A 17,845-nucleotide genomic window follows, 5' to 3' on the forward strand; every position below is an offset into this window, starting at 1 on the left:
AACTAGAGAAAGATTATATCAGTTTTGACTGAGATGAGGCAATAAAGCTATTTTGTAGGCTACATTAGCTATCAAGTGAAAGCAAGTGACAAAGGCCACAATCAAGACAGGTCAAGATGAGGAACTAAGAAAAGGAAAAAAGACATCAGTTCAAAGGGTGAAATGGATGGGAATGTGGTCCAGGATCATCAAAATAGGCATCAGAACAATAGGGTAGGCTCCAGAAGATGAGTGGGCAGAGCAAGAGCAGGATCATGCAAGTAAAGACTTTGCAAGCACAGCCACTTAATTGGTGCCTAACAGTGAGATCCGGACCTGGGCAGAGTAACCCCCAAGTAGCTGCTGCCTGTGGGGTAAATCAGTTCCTGAAAGCTCATACTCTCTTCCCCTCTAGAGAGGCTAGTCTGTAAGCAAAAGTCTCATGAAACTTTCAGTATTTTTTTTTCCTTGCCACCCCCTTTTTTTTAAGTCCCATAATTCTCCCTGGCATTTCCTATAGGAAAATAGCATGCTGAGAGGTTTTTTTTCTTAAAAGGAAATTATCTTACTGACATCTTCTTGACATTTAAGTGAGCCATCCGATCACAAGGCGTTCCTGCATGAGGGCCCCACAGCAGGAGGCAGAGGGCAGGAGCTCTCTGCCCCTCTCCTGCAGTGACACAAAACCAGGCTGCCAGTCCCACGCCGCCTCTCCAGTAATGTGCATAAGGGCACCACATACGCACTCAAAGACGTAAGAAGGCAGACTCTCTGAGACTTTCCAGATGGGTAGCACACATCAAGATCTCATGGCTGTGACAGAGACAGCTGTTTTTAAAATCAGGGTTATAATCCAAATGCAGCTTTTAGGATGAAATCTTATTTTTCTTTTGATTGCAGCATTAAAGGCTCAGTCGAGCATCAGATGAGATCACTAGTGTGTGCTCCTGACGTTGCTGAAATCCTTGCAGGGGACAGGCTACACACAGACATGGGAGGTGTCAAATTAGGATCAGAGTTTTAATCTTTAATTACTAAGGAAAGACAAATAATACAATAAATTTTTCTTCTCTGTGCATGGGTGTGCTCACATACGCATTTCCCTTCTGGTGAGTAAATATCACACCCTGACTGGGCCATCATTTGCCATATGATGTGTGAGAACATTTTGTTGCTCTCTTTTAGGATTTATTCCTATTTGGAAGAAAATGGAGGTTAGTTGTGAGCAGTGCAGCGCTGCTGACAAATCTGCTAAGTCAAGTGCTTTCTTCCTCATGAACAAGTAAGATGAAGTAAGCTGTGCAGAGTGGGTGCTGCAGGCTGAGGCCCTGAATAGATGTCTGTTAAGAAAACTATTTATTTGAGCTTTTGGAGGCACTTCTAATGGGGGCTGCCTCTGTGATTCACTGCTTCTCTTCTAATCTTTCTCACCTGCAAGTCACCGATCCGTCTGGCTGGCGGCAAACTGAAGTGTAAATCTCATAAGTAGCCCAGCTTTTGCATTTTCTGGTTTGCCATGAAGTTGAAGATGCTTTAAAACACATTTTTTAAGCATTTTGGAAAGCGCTAAATATGACATACTAAATAATCAGTGAAAAACTTAAAAAAAATACAACAAAACTCACCAAAATTTTTTCTTCTTTTTTTTTTTTTAATTTAGAAAATATAGTTAGAAGATTGTTAAGTTTAGTGTAAAACATATGAGAAAATCTGTTTTGTCACAGGCATCCTGAACATCAGCCAGAAGTGAAGCTGATGGACTGGGAAGAGTAACTGGAGATTTCCATCTCTAGAAAGGCAGTTTCAAGAATTAATGCCTACAGTTACAAGTAGAGTTGACCAGAAATTGCCTCATAAAGCATACTTTTGTATGTTTATTTGTAAGCTATTCCCCAAAACCAGAAGGTTTCTAGAAAACCACTCAGTTTTGATGGATTTTTACACTGGTGGGCAGGTTTTCTTACTCCCTGTTAGCTCACTCCAGTGGCGTGCAAGGCTTGGTTCAGGAACCATGGGGACTGTGGATTTCATGGGTTTCTCCAGGCTCTGTGGCAGTTCTGAATTGCTCCAGTGCTGCCTTCTCTGGAAGCCCTGAAAACCTGACTGGAAGCAATGTTTGCTTTAGGAGAGCTTCACAGGTATCCCATGATTCTGCCAAGGGTGAGCACCACAGGTTTTCTGCTGATACCCTTCTCATTCCACCCAGAAGCTACCAGAGGAAAATAGCTCATTAGAGGGTTTGTGTTTGAGCATTTCTAAAACCAGAGCTTTTGCATGTCAGCATATCCTGCAGATTGGGGACTCGGTGATTTAGCCAGGTGGTGAGCAGCCACATTTTCTGATCTGCAGGCAAATCTACCACACCTAAAGGGAGCCCATCTGTATACACTGATCATCCTGAAACAACATTTAACAAACGAACTTCTGTTCCTGCAACACAGAGGATGCTACTTCATTACAAATCAGAGCCAGAAGCCTGATAGAACAAACATTTCTGGTGAAGAATCTCATTGCAGTTCGTGAAATGTTACACCACAAAGTAATAATCACGGCCTTCCTTGAAGGACAGTTAGGTAACACATTCATTAAAGCTTAGTTGAAGGAGCCTCTCAGAGATCAAAGACTTCATCTGCAGCATTCAATGATTCTTGCAAAAGTGACATTCAGGATCTCTGGATATTTTTGAATATCATGTTTACTATTTTTCCTCACAGAAGAGGAAGAAAATGTACGCAACAGTACCCATTACTGCTTAATTTCATCTAATTTCAATGATCTCAAGTTAAAAATGCAAATATTCATATTAAAAAATACATGAAACTACGTACACTGATTGAACAAGTGGAAAAAATTATAAACAACAATAATGAAGTACGTGGCCAACACCTGACACCAGAGCAAGGATTTCCTGTAAAATTCAAAGACTGTGAGACTGCAATACCTCAGCTCTTTTCAAAGGAGTCTGTGTCATTAGATGCCAACTTCACTGATCCTCCTCCTATGGCTTTCATCTACCCTGCCTGAGTAACAGCAAAATATCAATTTTTTCTTCCGAAATAGCTCATTTTCTGCTGAAACTTAAAAGACTGCGTATGGTATGAGTTTGATAATGCTCATTCAGCAGTGAATAGGTCTTCCACTGCTGGCAATGCTGTGGGGATACTTTATATGTAGGGCAAATGTAATTTATCAATAGGGATATCCACTTGTCATAGGGGAAAAGGGTGTGAGAACACGTGTGAGGGAGAGGATTGCAAGCCAGTTTGTCTCTCCCACTATCTTACTGTCCTCCCCCTGCCACATAGCCATGGCAGCACGAAGGAGTATGCAGGGAGAGAGGCACCCACCCCACTGCCAGCTCCACCTTCTTCCTCTAACTAGACAGATAGTGAGGACAAAAAGATCTCATTAACATTTTCTCTCTTTCTCATACTCAGGGGGACAAAGAGGATCAAACAATGAAAGGGTGGCCTCTTCCCAGCTTGTCAAGGACTGCAGGTGCAGGAGCTGTTGCAGGCTATCACTTGTCAGCCCTTTCTGCCTGATAACAGTAGGATTTATGAACCAAACCCTTTGAGGAGAAACCCAGAAGGACTATGCTGTTATATGACAATATTTTTCAGAGGATAAAGATATTTTTTTAAATCAAACAATCTGTATATGCTACAGCACCAAACACAGATGGCTAGCAGTCTAATGAACTCCCTGATGGTTATCGTACCAGTTAGGTTTTTAGGGACAGGAATGTCCTGGTAGCTCCATCAGTGCCACTCACACTGGAAAAGGGAACAGAAAGAGGGGAAAAAATGAATGGTGATAAGAGAATGAGAACATAGCCAGGGGCTTAGAAAAAGACCTTTAACAACATGGTCATTGTGTTAGAAATCTAGAAGCACTCCAACAACTCATAATAGCAAAAAAGTAACATAAAAGAAAGATAAAGCCTTTTGAATAACACAAGTCTTTTCTCTCCATTCCTTGAATGGACAAAATAATGTCTATCTGGTAGTTTTCCTGCTAGCTGGAATCATATCCTTTCCTTGCAATACACATAGCTTATTGCAGTTCAATTTTTCCCAGAAACTATGAGACAGATCAGGATCCCATTATTCTAGATGCAGCAAAAACACAAAGCAAAGAAATATTGTTGCCCCATAGTGTTAATAATCTGAGGAGATAAGATAAATGGTGGGAGAAAATAATTATCACTTATGAGAGAGAAAAGAGGGAGGAGTATACGTCTAGCTGCAGTCGTGACTGCAGGTAGTAGGTGTATGTACTATTCTGTCTGGTGCTACTTGGGGAGAAAGAGACCAGTGAATCCATAGCTTTGATTAGCCCAGCTTAACAGACACAAAATGCTGAAAGAAAATAAAACCTTCCTGAAATCACACATGCAAGGCTGGAGCTTATCCTCCACAGAAATACTAGAAGTAAAATGAATTGCCTTGAAGCATACTGCATCAGTTTGGGGAAAAAAACCACATAAATGGAATCTGAGAGTTAATGTGGAAATTATTTTCCTGTGAAGATTTGGTTTTCACTGAAAGACACCTCAGCAGTTTTTAAAATCTGTTTTAGCTGCACAGAAAACATCTAACAAACCAGAGGACTAATTTTTCATCTCCTGACCTGGGAGCACTTACCTCAGAAAAAAAAGTTCACAGCCAATTTATGTTCACAGTTGCCTGAAAACATAACATGCCTCAGCACTTCAGTGCCTTCTGAGTCTTCCAGCAATGTGAGAGCTATCCAAGGGAAGAACATTGTTTGCCAGAAATAACGCTCCAAGGAAGCTGGTTGCGACTCTGTTAGTTCATTTTCTCTAGGGTAATGCCAGGACTTCCTCCAAGGTACTGTCATTCACAGAATAGCTTGAGAGAATACTACAGTGCAGAAATCACAACCACTACCCTCCAACAGTACTGGTCAAAAAGCGCATAACCACTGTTTCTCTTGTCATCTTCCAGAATGTAACGCAGTAGTAATCATGTGCTCAGAGTGCCACAGGCACTGCCATAATTGTATTACAACACTGACTACTTTTCTGTCTAAAGCCATCCCTACAGGACATTTCATTACCAGCACTGTTTTAAAGTAGTGGAGTGAAAAATGTCTAGTACAGGTTCTTCAGGGCCTTCAGGTTTTTTTTTCAGAATAAAATAAAGTTTGAAGAACCCTTGTCCTCTTGTATGCAAATACTCCTGTTACCGTACAGCAGTAGTTTGCATTGCAGCACACAGAAAATGCATATGTGTATATCTGGTGAATAAGAGTAAGAGGTCTCTAAAGACAGAGAATAATACAGAGCAATAAAAGCTGTTGAGGAAGGTGGGAACAGGAGTCCTGGGTGAGAAGATACAGGATATACAAATAAACTGAAGAAACACTTCTGTTTCTTGTCAAACTAGTTAAAACAGGACTGAGGAATAACCCCATCCTGTTTGAGCTGCACTGAGTGCATTCTTACACTAAATACCCTTTCAATGTTAGCAGAATTCAGTCTCAGGCTTTGCACTAGGAATAAGGGCAAAGAAAGACATGCTTTAGATAATTTTCTGTATACATATTCCTTTTCAAAACACAGATCTTTTCAGTAGTTTCTTCCCACCTAACTTTAGACATTTGCTTGAACAGTCTTTGTTGAAAATATATTTGGTCCCTTCATAGTCAAAGGAAGGACATTGGCTTGCCCAGAGTATGTTTAAACTGTGCAGACACTTACGGAGATTATCAAGGAAACAAACCAGTTATGGCTGCATCTCAAAGGTAAATGGAGACACTGGGCAGTGCATGGCATATCTGGTCATCCTCACTATCCAGACGAGAAGACCTGTTGGTGGTTTCCCACCCATGTATCAATATGGCAGGGCACAGGGGAAGAGAGGGTGGTGCACACCCAGACTTTGCCTGAGCAAACAGCCAGGCAGCCTGACCCACAGACACATCCTACACACCTAACCTGAATCTAAGGGTAAGCACCAAAATTTAGGCAGCCAAAACTGAGCCTTTACATCTAATCTGTATCTAGAGTAGCACTGCACCACTCCCACTGACACCCATTTCGCCCACCTTTACATGACACCCATGTAAAGAGGCAGGGATTGAAGGGATTAGATGCATACACAGTCAAAAAACGCAGTAATACACATAAATAAAGTACACTGCCTTTCAAAATCTATTTTAAAACCTGTGTGGGTTTCCTCTGATCTTCTCCTCACCTTTTTTCCCTGTTAGCACAATTGAATGAAAAATAAAAAAAACAATGCAAAATTTCAAATATTTCGTTTTAGCTGCCTGAAACACTTTTAACTTACTGTGTTTATGGTACAGCTAAAACAGAATCTGATAATGCCAGGCAGTCTATCATCATAGGTTGCACCAAAGGATTAATTGAAGGTTTATGCTGCAGAGTGCTATGCTATTCTTATAAACCAAAAAATGTTACCTCAGTTACTGAGGCTGTAAGTTTTTGAGTTCAGTGATTTTCATTTTTCATACACTTTTAGTGACTAAGAAGAGGGGGGTGGAGCAAGATTTAGGAGACTGTTATGCTGAAATTACTAATTTTACATTTCATGGCAGATTATTTATATCCTTCTTAAAAAAAATGAAGTAGAGGTAAGACTGAAGAACAAAACTCAAATCAGTACCAATGTGTTCAATGCTGTGTTCATTGTGTTCTCCTTCACCTTTATTCCTTCATCCCACACAGATCTGGCAGCCTTTCTTATCTGGATTCACAAAATAGTGTCCCTCTTATCACTTTCAATTGTTGCTTGAAGACTTGTTTACCTGCAGTATCCACTATGTGTTAATCAACAAAGCCCATGGAAGAGCGAGCTTCTCTCCACTCTCATTGCAGCTTTTGTGCTTCTTCATGCAGAGTCTTAGCTTTTTCTCTTTCAGTTGATAAACCTGAAAACTCTTAAAGATGGGATTTTCTTATTCTGGGAGTTAACATCAGGCTGAAAATACCACCATCTGTGAACAGACCCTAATTATGGAGGTTATCAGTGAATGCTACACTCAGAAAACTGCTGATATCATGTTGAAAAGTAATTCTACATTCACAGTTATTAGGCAGCAACTTTGGAGAAGTCTGAACCATTTGCTGTTGCTTTTGCTGTGGATGCTTGCTTCCTTATTTGATTGCAGATACAACTCAGACAAGAGAGAATAAGCCCAATAGGATATTTGTACTTTTGCCTATGACAGACCCAGACTACAGAAGGTCAAATAAAAATGATTTTGTATGTGGAGTTGCAAATCAAAGCTATTGCATGCATTTGAAAGCATATAGTTCTATTTCATAACTTTTGATCTGGGATGAATTTGTCAATTTTTGAGCAAATTTAATTTGATGCACGCTTCAAGAGAGGAAGGAAAAAATACACAAAGCTCTCTGGATTTTGTAGTATTTCAACCTCAACCCCTGCATCATTCTGTTCTTATGTCTGGTTTGGGATAGTGACAGCCAAAGTAAAGCAGCTTAACATAGAAAGCTTAGTGTATGAAGGTATTTTCAATAAATGAGAGAGTAACCTGCAGGATTCTGTAGTAACCTGCCAAAGTCCTGATGTGGGGAGACCTAAATACTAGCTCATGGGATAGAAGGGTGTGATCTGCTGCCAGGCCGGCTGGAATATCCTGGGAAAGCTAAACCAGCTCAAGCCAGACTTGACACAAGGATCAAGTCTCTCCCTTCCTCCAATCCCAAATTTGCCTGCAGAAGGGACCACTTGCCTCTGAGTTCAGCAATGGATCACTAGGTTAACTCCAGGGGACCCAGCTGGAGAGGTGCTAAGCCATTGCAGCAGTGCTTGACGTTGGGGCAGGTGGTCTTCTTGTGAAGCACCTCAGACTTATGCCCTGACCACCACAGAAGTTCACACTTTGCCTCTACTCCTGCCATGCAGCAGAAGAAAGTGGTGGGACCAACCTTCAACTGGTAAAAATCAGCGTCATCCCATTCATTTTGTCAGAGCAGTATTAAGTCACAGAATACAGCCTTGCTCCTGACAGTCTGTCCCTAGCAATCATTTTGCTAAGTGAAACACCCTTTTATATTGTTCAGTGTTTTCCAAATAAAACACATGCTGTTCTGTTAAGGGAAATTACATCACTGATTAAATAAAACCTGAACTGCATAGTTATAATCTTGTCACTACTGTACAGAAAAATGGAGCACAAATGCCTCCCAGAAGGTTATTGTATAACTTAAGTGCGGTGGGGATTTCCTAAACATTTAGTCTGCCACAGAGGTAGTTTCCTGGATATATAGCAACAGGTCATGGGAAAGGCCTGCCCCTTGGGCACAATGATACCTGGCAGATATAATTGAGAATTTTCTAATAAAGCCTGCATTTAGGACTGCCACCTGCCAGTGTGCTGTATTAGTGATGATGGAGCTGGCAATGCTGGTGGTCATTTTTTGTGGATTTTCTCCTGCAGAATCAGTATTTGGAGCTAGGGAAAGAAGAGTGAGTTTCTGGGAATTTGAGAATTACTTCCAGAGTGTCACCGCAAAATTAGTGACAGCCACATCCTTGGACAACCACGGCAACTCTGCCGTTGGCCGTCTTCACTGAGAGGAAGATCATCAGACCTAAGGAAGTTTGGCTCTGGCAGGATAAAAACTAGTTATAAAAATCTCATTGTGTGGATAAATGTGACTGGACTCAGTGCCACAGAGGAAGATTTAACTGCTAGAGCATGTTGGGATTAAGTACTGCTCACTGGTTCTGGCTGATGTGAAGAAAGGAAATGAAAATATAAATGACTTTCAAATAATGGGAGTCCAGGTGTGATGTAAGTGAAAAGGAGGAACAGTAAATAGAAGGGGGAAAAAGGAAAACTCCAAACGCCTTGGTCAGACTAATAGAATTGTGTAGATAAGTAAGTTTAGGCTATTAAACAAGAAAAAAATAACGAAATAGGGAGATAATATGAAATAAGAAAACTGAAAGTTAATATTATTTTTTTAAAAAACATGCATTATGATAAGTGCTGCTTCCTTTTAATCTAGTATAAGCCAGGAGTAACTCTATTGCCATTATTGAGCAACATGAATGTAAGCAAAAATTTCAGATTTTATACCAGTGCAGTCTGTGAGTACATTTTGATTACCATAACCCAAAGGAAAATATTCCAACACAGTGAAATGAATATTGATTTCAACCACTGTCTATATTTCTGGTTTCTTATATTATAAAAAGAAACAGGTTTGTTACAGATGTGGAAAAGATAGAACTGTGAAAATTGAGGGATTTGAAATTACTAATTACTTAAAAACCAAAATCATACCAAGGAGAAAAGAGGTGGATGCAGATGAGATCCATGGTAAAGGCATGTCATTCTGTTTTGTACTTCCAAGATTTTTATCTTTTAAACTAATACAAAGGACGATAATGATGCTAACACAAGGTATTCTTGATACAAACTGGTTAAGTGAAAAGAAGCTGTCATTAAACACATGGGTTCAGGGAGACTAGAAAAGAGGGAAAGGTGTAAGAAGGTAAAACATTTATGCAGGGGCCAAAGCATTTTGATATTTATGTAGATAACAAAAGCACTGGGACTCCTTAGAAAAGCATTATATAGGTAACAAGTTATGGCACTCCACATGAGGACACAATACCATGAGGCAGCTCAAAGAGAAGAGGGGGAACATCATGCTTTAATACCATTTCTAGGAGAAAGGAAAGGACAAACTGGAGCTGGCAGAATTCATTAGGTCCTGGAAAGTAAAGTGGGTACGTCCTAACCAAAATCAAGGCAGATTATGATAATGACTCCTGTCTGCTCCTTCACTTGGTAAAATCTGATGAATAAATAAAAAAAAAAAAACACCATCAAAAGGCTTTTCATGCTATCCATTCTGAGACTGAGGGCAACTGAAAGAGGTATTGGTTGATATAAAATCTGGTTGCTCTGATTAATTTACCATGTGATATAGTGTTTTCCTCAGCTTTGAATTTACTAATAGCAGGAGTAAAGGCAATAGTAAATAATTAATATACTGAATAGCCATGAAAATATTTTCAGCTAGATGATGATCTAGTACCAAAATAAGCTTTAATGTATTCTGCAATTGTATTTGAAAGGTTGAAGACTAATGAGGTGAATTGAGCAACTTTGATGTTTAAACTTGAAGGCTCTTTCCAGCATCCCATTATTATTTTAAGGGCAAAATGACATGTCAATCAATGTATTCAAAACAAGACTGAAGTCATCTGACAGGCTGGCTAATTCCAGTATGATGCCATAGTTTATGTTCAGAGCGGTATTACAGAATAGCTACTGTAAAACTATTTGAGATTTATTGAGTCAATTCACAAAACCCTTGCAGAATACATATAAAAACCTTTTTCATAAATCTCTAATAAGATTAAGTCAGAGTGACTTCTGCCCAAATATGAGTTTGAAAACAGAAAAAAAAAAAAAAATCATAGGTTTAGGATTTAAGAATTATAGAGAAAATAGATTTACAAACATGAAAGTCACAGTCACTCCAAATTTGAAAGTGTTGGCTCATGCTACAGTGTCAGATTGAAGAATGGTAGGATGGAAGAGAATCCAAATACTCTTTTCTCTGGGAAGACCCTAACGATGATGTACCAGGTATGCAGGTTTGTCCAGGTAATGGACTTGCAAGATGTTAAATGAAAAAATGTCTCCATCCTTTTATGCAACTTTTTTTGCAATAGGAAATGTCGTTGAGACATCTTATGGTTCTCACAGTTTCAAATGGCCAGAGGTGTCATCCGCAGAAGTCTAGGAGAAGGCCGATGCATTTATCTTTATCCTTTGATCAGACCCATTAAGAATTGTATGTATGTAGTGGCTTTGCACAAGTTCTCAGATTTACTTCAATTTCTCCCATACTAAATAAATCACACAAAGCATTACTCTGAGGTAACTCTTCCCTGTGTTGTTTCACTTCCTCATTGCTTCAAAAGAATGCCTAAATGCTTAAAAAGACTGTATCTTACATCTTTTTTTTGATCTGAAAGTCTACACAAAGTTAATATTTAGATGATATGGCTGATCTTCCCTCTTTAATAAGTAAAAGATAGAGATTTAACCACAGACAATGCATGATAGTGAACTATCTGTTGTTCTCAAGATGACTTGTAAATCTTGAGGAAATAAGGAGTAGATTCACTCCCTCTTAGTCAGATCTACTGATTCATCCTTATCTCACCTGCTGTAGCACCCTTGCAATTCGCTGAGAACAATCCTTCTTTCTGCAAGCCAGTCCCTGTCCCAAAAGAGTTTACAGTCTAAATGTTCAAGGCAAAGAGGAGATAAAAGTACTACTTATACGCAGAATGAATAATCCAGTAGTGGTAAATATCATTTGACTACATGCTATTTTTCTCTTTTTGCTTATATGTATTAACGTGATTGCATCGGGGATAGCTTGTTCAGGAAGAGGGTAGAAGAACAGGCATGAAAGTTTTGGGAGAAGCTAGAGCGAAGAGCCCATGGGCACAAGGAATGTAACGTTGAGGGTGAATGGTCCAGGAAAAACCCACGCAATGTTGGCATTTTCACTGCTGGTATTGTGCCACAGGTCACTGGCTGCTTCTTGCAGTTTCTGCAAATGGGAAAAACCATTTTGACTGCTAAAATAACAACAGAAGCTATGAGCTCTGCAGTCTGGATTCGTTCACCTCTTTGCAAACCCAGCAGAAGAAAGGTAAAGAATTACTGAAAATTCCAGGCAAGAATGCACTCTTCTCTTCAACAACAAAACATCTGCATGTCTGTAGAAGTCTTTTGCACTCTTCAGTATGACAAAGTGGGAGATGACAGATTGCAGAGTCTGTCCCCAGAGAGGAGGTTTCCTCTGCAGTGACGCTGTAGAAGTAGTTTCTCTCACCATAACACAGTTACAAGGAGCATTCCCCGCTCCCAAAAAAGCTGGTGCACCATGCTAACCTGATGCAATGGGAAGAATTTTCTCAAGAGGACAGCAAGTAGATTTTTCATAGTGTATTACATGGGCACATTTTGCAAGAACTGCTAGTAATCACAACTAAGGCAGCAGAGGCTTTAATCTTATAAAATAAAAAGTGAACAAATGAAAATTCAGGTTTGACTCTTTTGACAACACACTTTTTTTTCCATTTTGTAATAGACTCTGTGAACACTAGTGGACATAAGTAGTACCTTGCTAGACTATGAAAAATAGCAAATTCTCTCACACCACATGGGTAGGACAGTATTCAAGTGTCTGCTGCTATTTTTCCTTATGCTTTTATCAAACTAAGCATACTGTATCAGCAGAATATCACAGCAGGTAGAAAGAGTGCAAGGTAGTTTTGTATAAGACCTGCTAATGTTTGTGAATCTGTTCCTTTTTTCCCTATTAAATAACAGTCCTGATGATTGTGCTTGTCAAGATTATTTTTCTTTTACACTTTGAACTCATTAAATTTAATGAATGTATTAAAGGTTAGAAGCACAAAGGGATCATTTACCACTACAACACAATGTGAGAAAGCTGAAGAATATCAGCAGTAATGAACACACGTAAGAGACCTCTAACAACACTGCATTATTTAAGGCCATTTCTCCACAATTTGAACTGTGTGTTTTGCTGAAAGTACAGCTAAGAAAAGTCTAAAACAAGGACACAGCATACATTGCAACTAACTCATTATTAAAGGAAATAATTAAAATTTCTAGAATGAAAAGTACCAGTAGCAAGCAGTAAGAGAAATAGAAAGCGAGTGTGAGTAGGTATTACTACACTTTTTTTTTAATTGCTTCCTAATCATGACTTCTAACATATTATGCAAAGACAAAAGAAAGTTCAGAATACTAAAATGCTTTCTCTTTCAAAAAAAAAAAAGAAAAAAAATCTGTAATACCTTGGAGAATTTGATTGAGCCTATGAATTTGACCTAGCATGGTCTTTCACACGGTTTACATAAAATTGCACTCTTCAGTTTGAATGCAGAGCTGGTTATCTTCTCTGCTGTACTTTGCTCTTCTGTAGAACCTGAGCTCCATAGGAGAGGATGTGGCAAATATTTTTGCATAGCACAAGACTAGCTAAAATGTAGAACTCTGGTGATCATCTCTTAGTTAGACAGAATAGTTAACCTGATGGCAAATCAGGTTCTCAATGGTAACATCAAGGCCAGTGATGACTGAGCAGTGTACTACACGGTGGGGATGCTGATCATCTGAAGAGCCTAGCTTGATGAGAATTTAGTAAGAAACACAACTGAAAAGATATCTGGGGAACACAGAAGTATAAAGCTTACCTTTTTAACTCTGGGGCAGGCAGGGAAAGAAGTTCTCAACAGAAAGAAAGAGAAATTTGTGATTTAGGGAAGAAGTTATGTGCAGGAAGGGGCTTGGGTATGGCTGGTGTCTTCACTGTGGGGACCAGGATTCTGACCCAGATCCAAAGAACACTCAAGAATGTGAGGAAACTAGTAACAATGAAAGAAGAAGATCTCTGCTATCTCACTCTGAAATACACAGAAGAGGCCTATAAAAATACAACCTACTTGGGCCAAGGAAAGCTTATGGGCACAGGAGTTTAAAATGGTAGGGCAATGACTCAGTGGCCCAATAAGAGATCATCTAAGGAAAATTTTACCAAGGGTGCAATACCATCCAAGTCACAGTGGTAAAAGCCAATGACTTGCAAGCAGAAAAATTTGTTGTAGCTATCTCTATGCCCTGACAGGATGAAGCCCACAACAGCTTCTGTGGTTCCTTTGTTGCTTTCTATGTCCCCCACCTACGATGTCAAACACAACCACCACCGATCAACATACTCAACCCTGGTCTTTGAGAAGGGAACACCCTAAGTGATTGTGTAAATCTTCTATCAGCACCTTATTGATATTGATATAGCCTCTTCCCTGCCCTGCTGTGTTGTGAGGATGCTGCAGAACACGGCGGGGAGGATGAAGCACTGTAATGGCACAGGAGCTGCAATGGCAGAAAGCTTTATTTAGTCCATAAACTCAAGATTGACATTGTCTATCTTTAGTCAGGTAAAAGGTGGCTAATCTAAGCCAATCACTGAAGTTGACCATAACTCAACACAGCAGTCCTTAGTACATCAGATAGCATAAGGTATATTAGTATAAAGTTAATAGTATATAGTATAAAGTAACACTAGAAATAATTTAAATCAATAGAAACACATGTTTAGCAAAGCCAAAGTAAAAGTTATACCCCAACGTGGCTTTAGACATGATAGGCAATAAGATGTTTGGAAAATTTTTGAGAAGATAAATTAGAAGCAAAAACTGTACTGGGTTTTCCTGTGTAGAAAGCCTAAGCCAGACTGCAAGGCTGACTGGAAGATGCTAACAGATACATTTATGTCATTATATGGATTAGGATAACCTGATTTTGGTAATAGCCATTAGCTTTATTCAAACAACTCTATATTAGAAATAAGAAGAATAAAAGAAGTGCTTTGCTCTGCAGTGCCATTTCTTTTGCACTGATGTTATGTTTGTAAAAAATCCCCATCTTCAGATGTGCCATGGTTTTCCCTGACAAATCAGGCTTTGGGTTAAGATAGCAGAAGTAAGAAGAGATTATTTAGGTGAGATGAGCCATAAATGAACAAGATAACTAATTTCCAGTTAACACCCCACTAGCAGATTATTAAATTACTCCTGAAATAGGTTTTGAACAATGGACCACTCTTGTAAAGTTAGACTCTTCCTGCTAATAGCAATTAAAACAGATCTAATTCTCAAACTGTAATGTCTGAGGCCAAAAATCTCTTTTAATCTTCTTGATTCTTCTTAGAGCCAATTCTTCCTTTCTTCCTCACAGAACAGTCAATGATTTCCTCCCTCATCAACTCCCACTCTTCCAAAATACTTCTTCCCATCATAAAGCAAGTTCTGTTACTTTTAAAACCTAACTTCTAACACTGGAACAACTACAAAGAGCATAATGGCAGGAAGTGATGAAGGTAAACCCATCATTTCTGAAACCCTCAGGATTTAGAAAGGGGACAACTTTCGTTGTTCATTTAAAATATTTCACATTTAAAACCACTGAAATAAGACAACAGTAAAACTGCACACCTGAGATGTTGGGAAAGGCAGCTGGTCTGCTGACCACCTGATTGAAGAAGAGTTTGACCTTGACAAGATTTCGGTGTACCCTTGAGATAAGGAAGCTATGCTTAAAGCAAATAACTTTCAAGGAGCTGCTGACTACATAGCAGGATGAAGCAAGCAGGGAGGAAACTGATAAAAGTTATCCAATGAGAATATTAAAAACAACTTTTTGACCAATTATATTGTAACACTCTGGCACCTGAAATATATAAAAATGCATGCTTTTAGTAATAAAAAAACTAGCCGTTGCTTCACCCATGTGAGTGTGTGTGTCGCTTTGTCAATCTCTACAGCGACACTGAGATACTTAGAAATTTTATCTACCCCCAAAAAAGCATATACCTATTGCTATCTGAGAGTAACATCATCACCTCTTTAACCATGCTTGATTGTAATCTATGCATGTGAAAAACTCTTACAGGGTTTGGAAGCAGCAAATTAAGAAGATATAAAAAAAGAGGATTAATACACAAAGCATCCTGGACACCAAGTGTGACTTAATTCAGTCTGAGGCATTCCAAAGGCCCTCCTTACCCAAATTTCTTCTGAAGTACTTTTAAGGGTCAAGCAAAAGTTGGTCTCTCACGAGAAGGGTCTCTGTTAGTCAGGGGAGCCAAGGAAATCTCTGATGTGTCTCCTCCCCTCCAGTTTACATACCAGACTTTGGGGTCTTAGAAGCTGGACTGATTCCAGAGAAAGTTCTTAGTACTGATGAGAAACCATTCTGCTCAATACTACTTTCTTAAAAATAGAAGTTTTGCTCTCTTTTATTTCACAAGTCACCTGTGTTCTGGTTAAGTGAAGCTAAACAGCAGTATAGAAAAAGTATGCACCTGTGATTAAACTGAAGCATTTCTGGAAAAGCTCAAAGCCAGGAAAGTATATTGCAGTCAATGTTAAAACCTACAGGATTCTGTTAGATATTCAAGATGACAAATTGCCCCTTACATTGCTTTCATTGTATTTTTTAAGAATTGATTGCATTTGCAGGCAAAGCTATTCCCAGAATTATACTGTGAAAGATCTAAAAGTGTTGCTTATTATTATGAATGGGTTTAATATTCAACAGATTATTATTTCTTGTTTGTCCTATTGCCTATAAGTCAGCTTCTTTTTTGGAGACTCAGAAGTCTTCAGTGATCAGCTTATCTCTAAGAATGCCATAGCCTTCAAAACTGATAAAAACGCAGAATGACAAGAATTTAAATAAATTTGGTTGTTCTAATTAACTGCATACACAAATGGTTAGAGTTCTCTTGCAGTTCTGTCTTTTACGACTTCTCAAAAGTTTTAAAAATGCTGGCATAACACAGCATACACAGATTGTCAGCAGTGTGTGATAAGGGCAGTGTAGCATCTATAATATACTGATGATGAACCTGTACAGGATCTTCTTGTTTTCTAGGCAGAAGGTTTTCTGAACAGGCAGGATGCTCTGGTTCAGAAGTTGCCATTTCGTGCTTCAGCTCTATGGCAAATATTTTGCAGGGAAGCAGCTGTCTTCCTTCTTTCTCAGGAGGCTGATATGAGAAAGAAAAAAAAAAAAAAAAAAAAAAGGCGGCATCTCTGTCAATGGATGTTTCCTAGTTGGCAGTCAAGGTTATCATTTTAGTAACTGGGTCCAGGTGGTTGCTGCTCCTTCTGTCTCAGATAGCGTTACTTCTCTCATTGATCATCCTTTGGTGTTTTAAATGGTAAGAGTTAAATCCTTCCTAAAGCATCTGTTTAGGATTTTTTTTTTTTTTTCCTGAAGATGACCTCTTTAAATTTGTAGTGACTCACTGAATATGTGCTAGGCACCCAAGCAGTTCCTTTATCTACTTTTTAAAATATTACCACCAATTCTTGTGTCTGCAAATAGGAGTGTGGTTGTTGGACCTGACTCTGCTTGTCCTAAAGCCTGAATCTTCCTACACTTCCTATCTACACTTGAATAGTTTCCAGTGCTGAACTAGTCCTCTGTAACTAATACACGAACTGAATCACCTTTCTTATCCACTCACTCACTTCCTTTTGGCATTATTTGATATTAAAGAGGGTCCTTAGGCTATCCCAGTGGCAAAAATTTGCCATGAGACAGATTTTCCCAATGAAGACGATGATGCTACATGTGTAAAGCACCAGACTGTGTCACTGCCTATCAAAAGATATTAACTGAGGAGGGATGGGAATGAGAGAAATCAGATGAAAGAATTTTTTCTGGGTTGTTGGGGGTTTTTTTTGTCCCTTTAGTGCATGACTGCAGTGTAGCTGCACAACTGCAGTTCACATACAGTGTGAAAGTCTGACTCTCTAATGCATCATTAATTTGACAGAACCTGACTCAGGATTTGACTGTGCACTACTTCTATGCTGTTCCAGAGTATGGTGAAAATCTGATTGAAAAAAACTCACAAGGAAGAAACAGCTTCTCTTTTGTATCCTTCTTTTCCCCCACTCTTCTATTTCCTTTAAGACCTCATTCTGTGAGAGCAGCTGTGTACCCAGGGTAGAAATCCAGGTGCCACTTATGTGCATCAGTGTTTGTTGAACAGGTACTCAAAGGGTCAGGCAGGATCCAGCCTTCTGATTCAAAGAGAACATGACAAATTGTTCCTCTTATACAGAAAAACTGTCCCACAGTCTCTCATGCTCTGGGCCCTCTTCCCTAAGCTCCCTCCTTTCTCACCACTTCTGCCCTTCAGGTGTGGATTACAGACAGGGAGAGAGTCCTTCCATTAATTAGGGTGTTGGTCCATGATCAAACCCCT

Source organism: Strix uralensis, chromosome 1 (assembly GCF_047716275.1).
Source record: "Strix uralensis isolate ZFMK-TIS-50842 chromosome 1, bStrUra1, whole genome shotgun sequence".
In the NCBI taxonomy this organism is placed as follows: Eukaryota; Metazoa; Chordata; class Aves; order Strigiformes; family Strigidae; genus Strix; species Strix uralensis.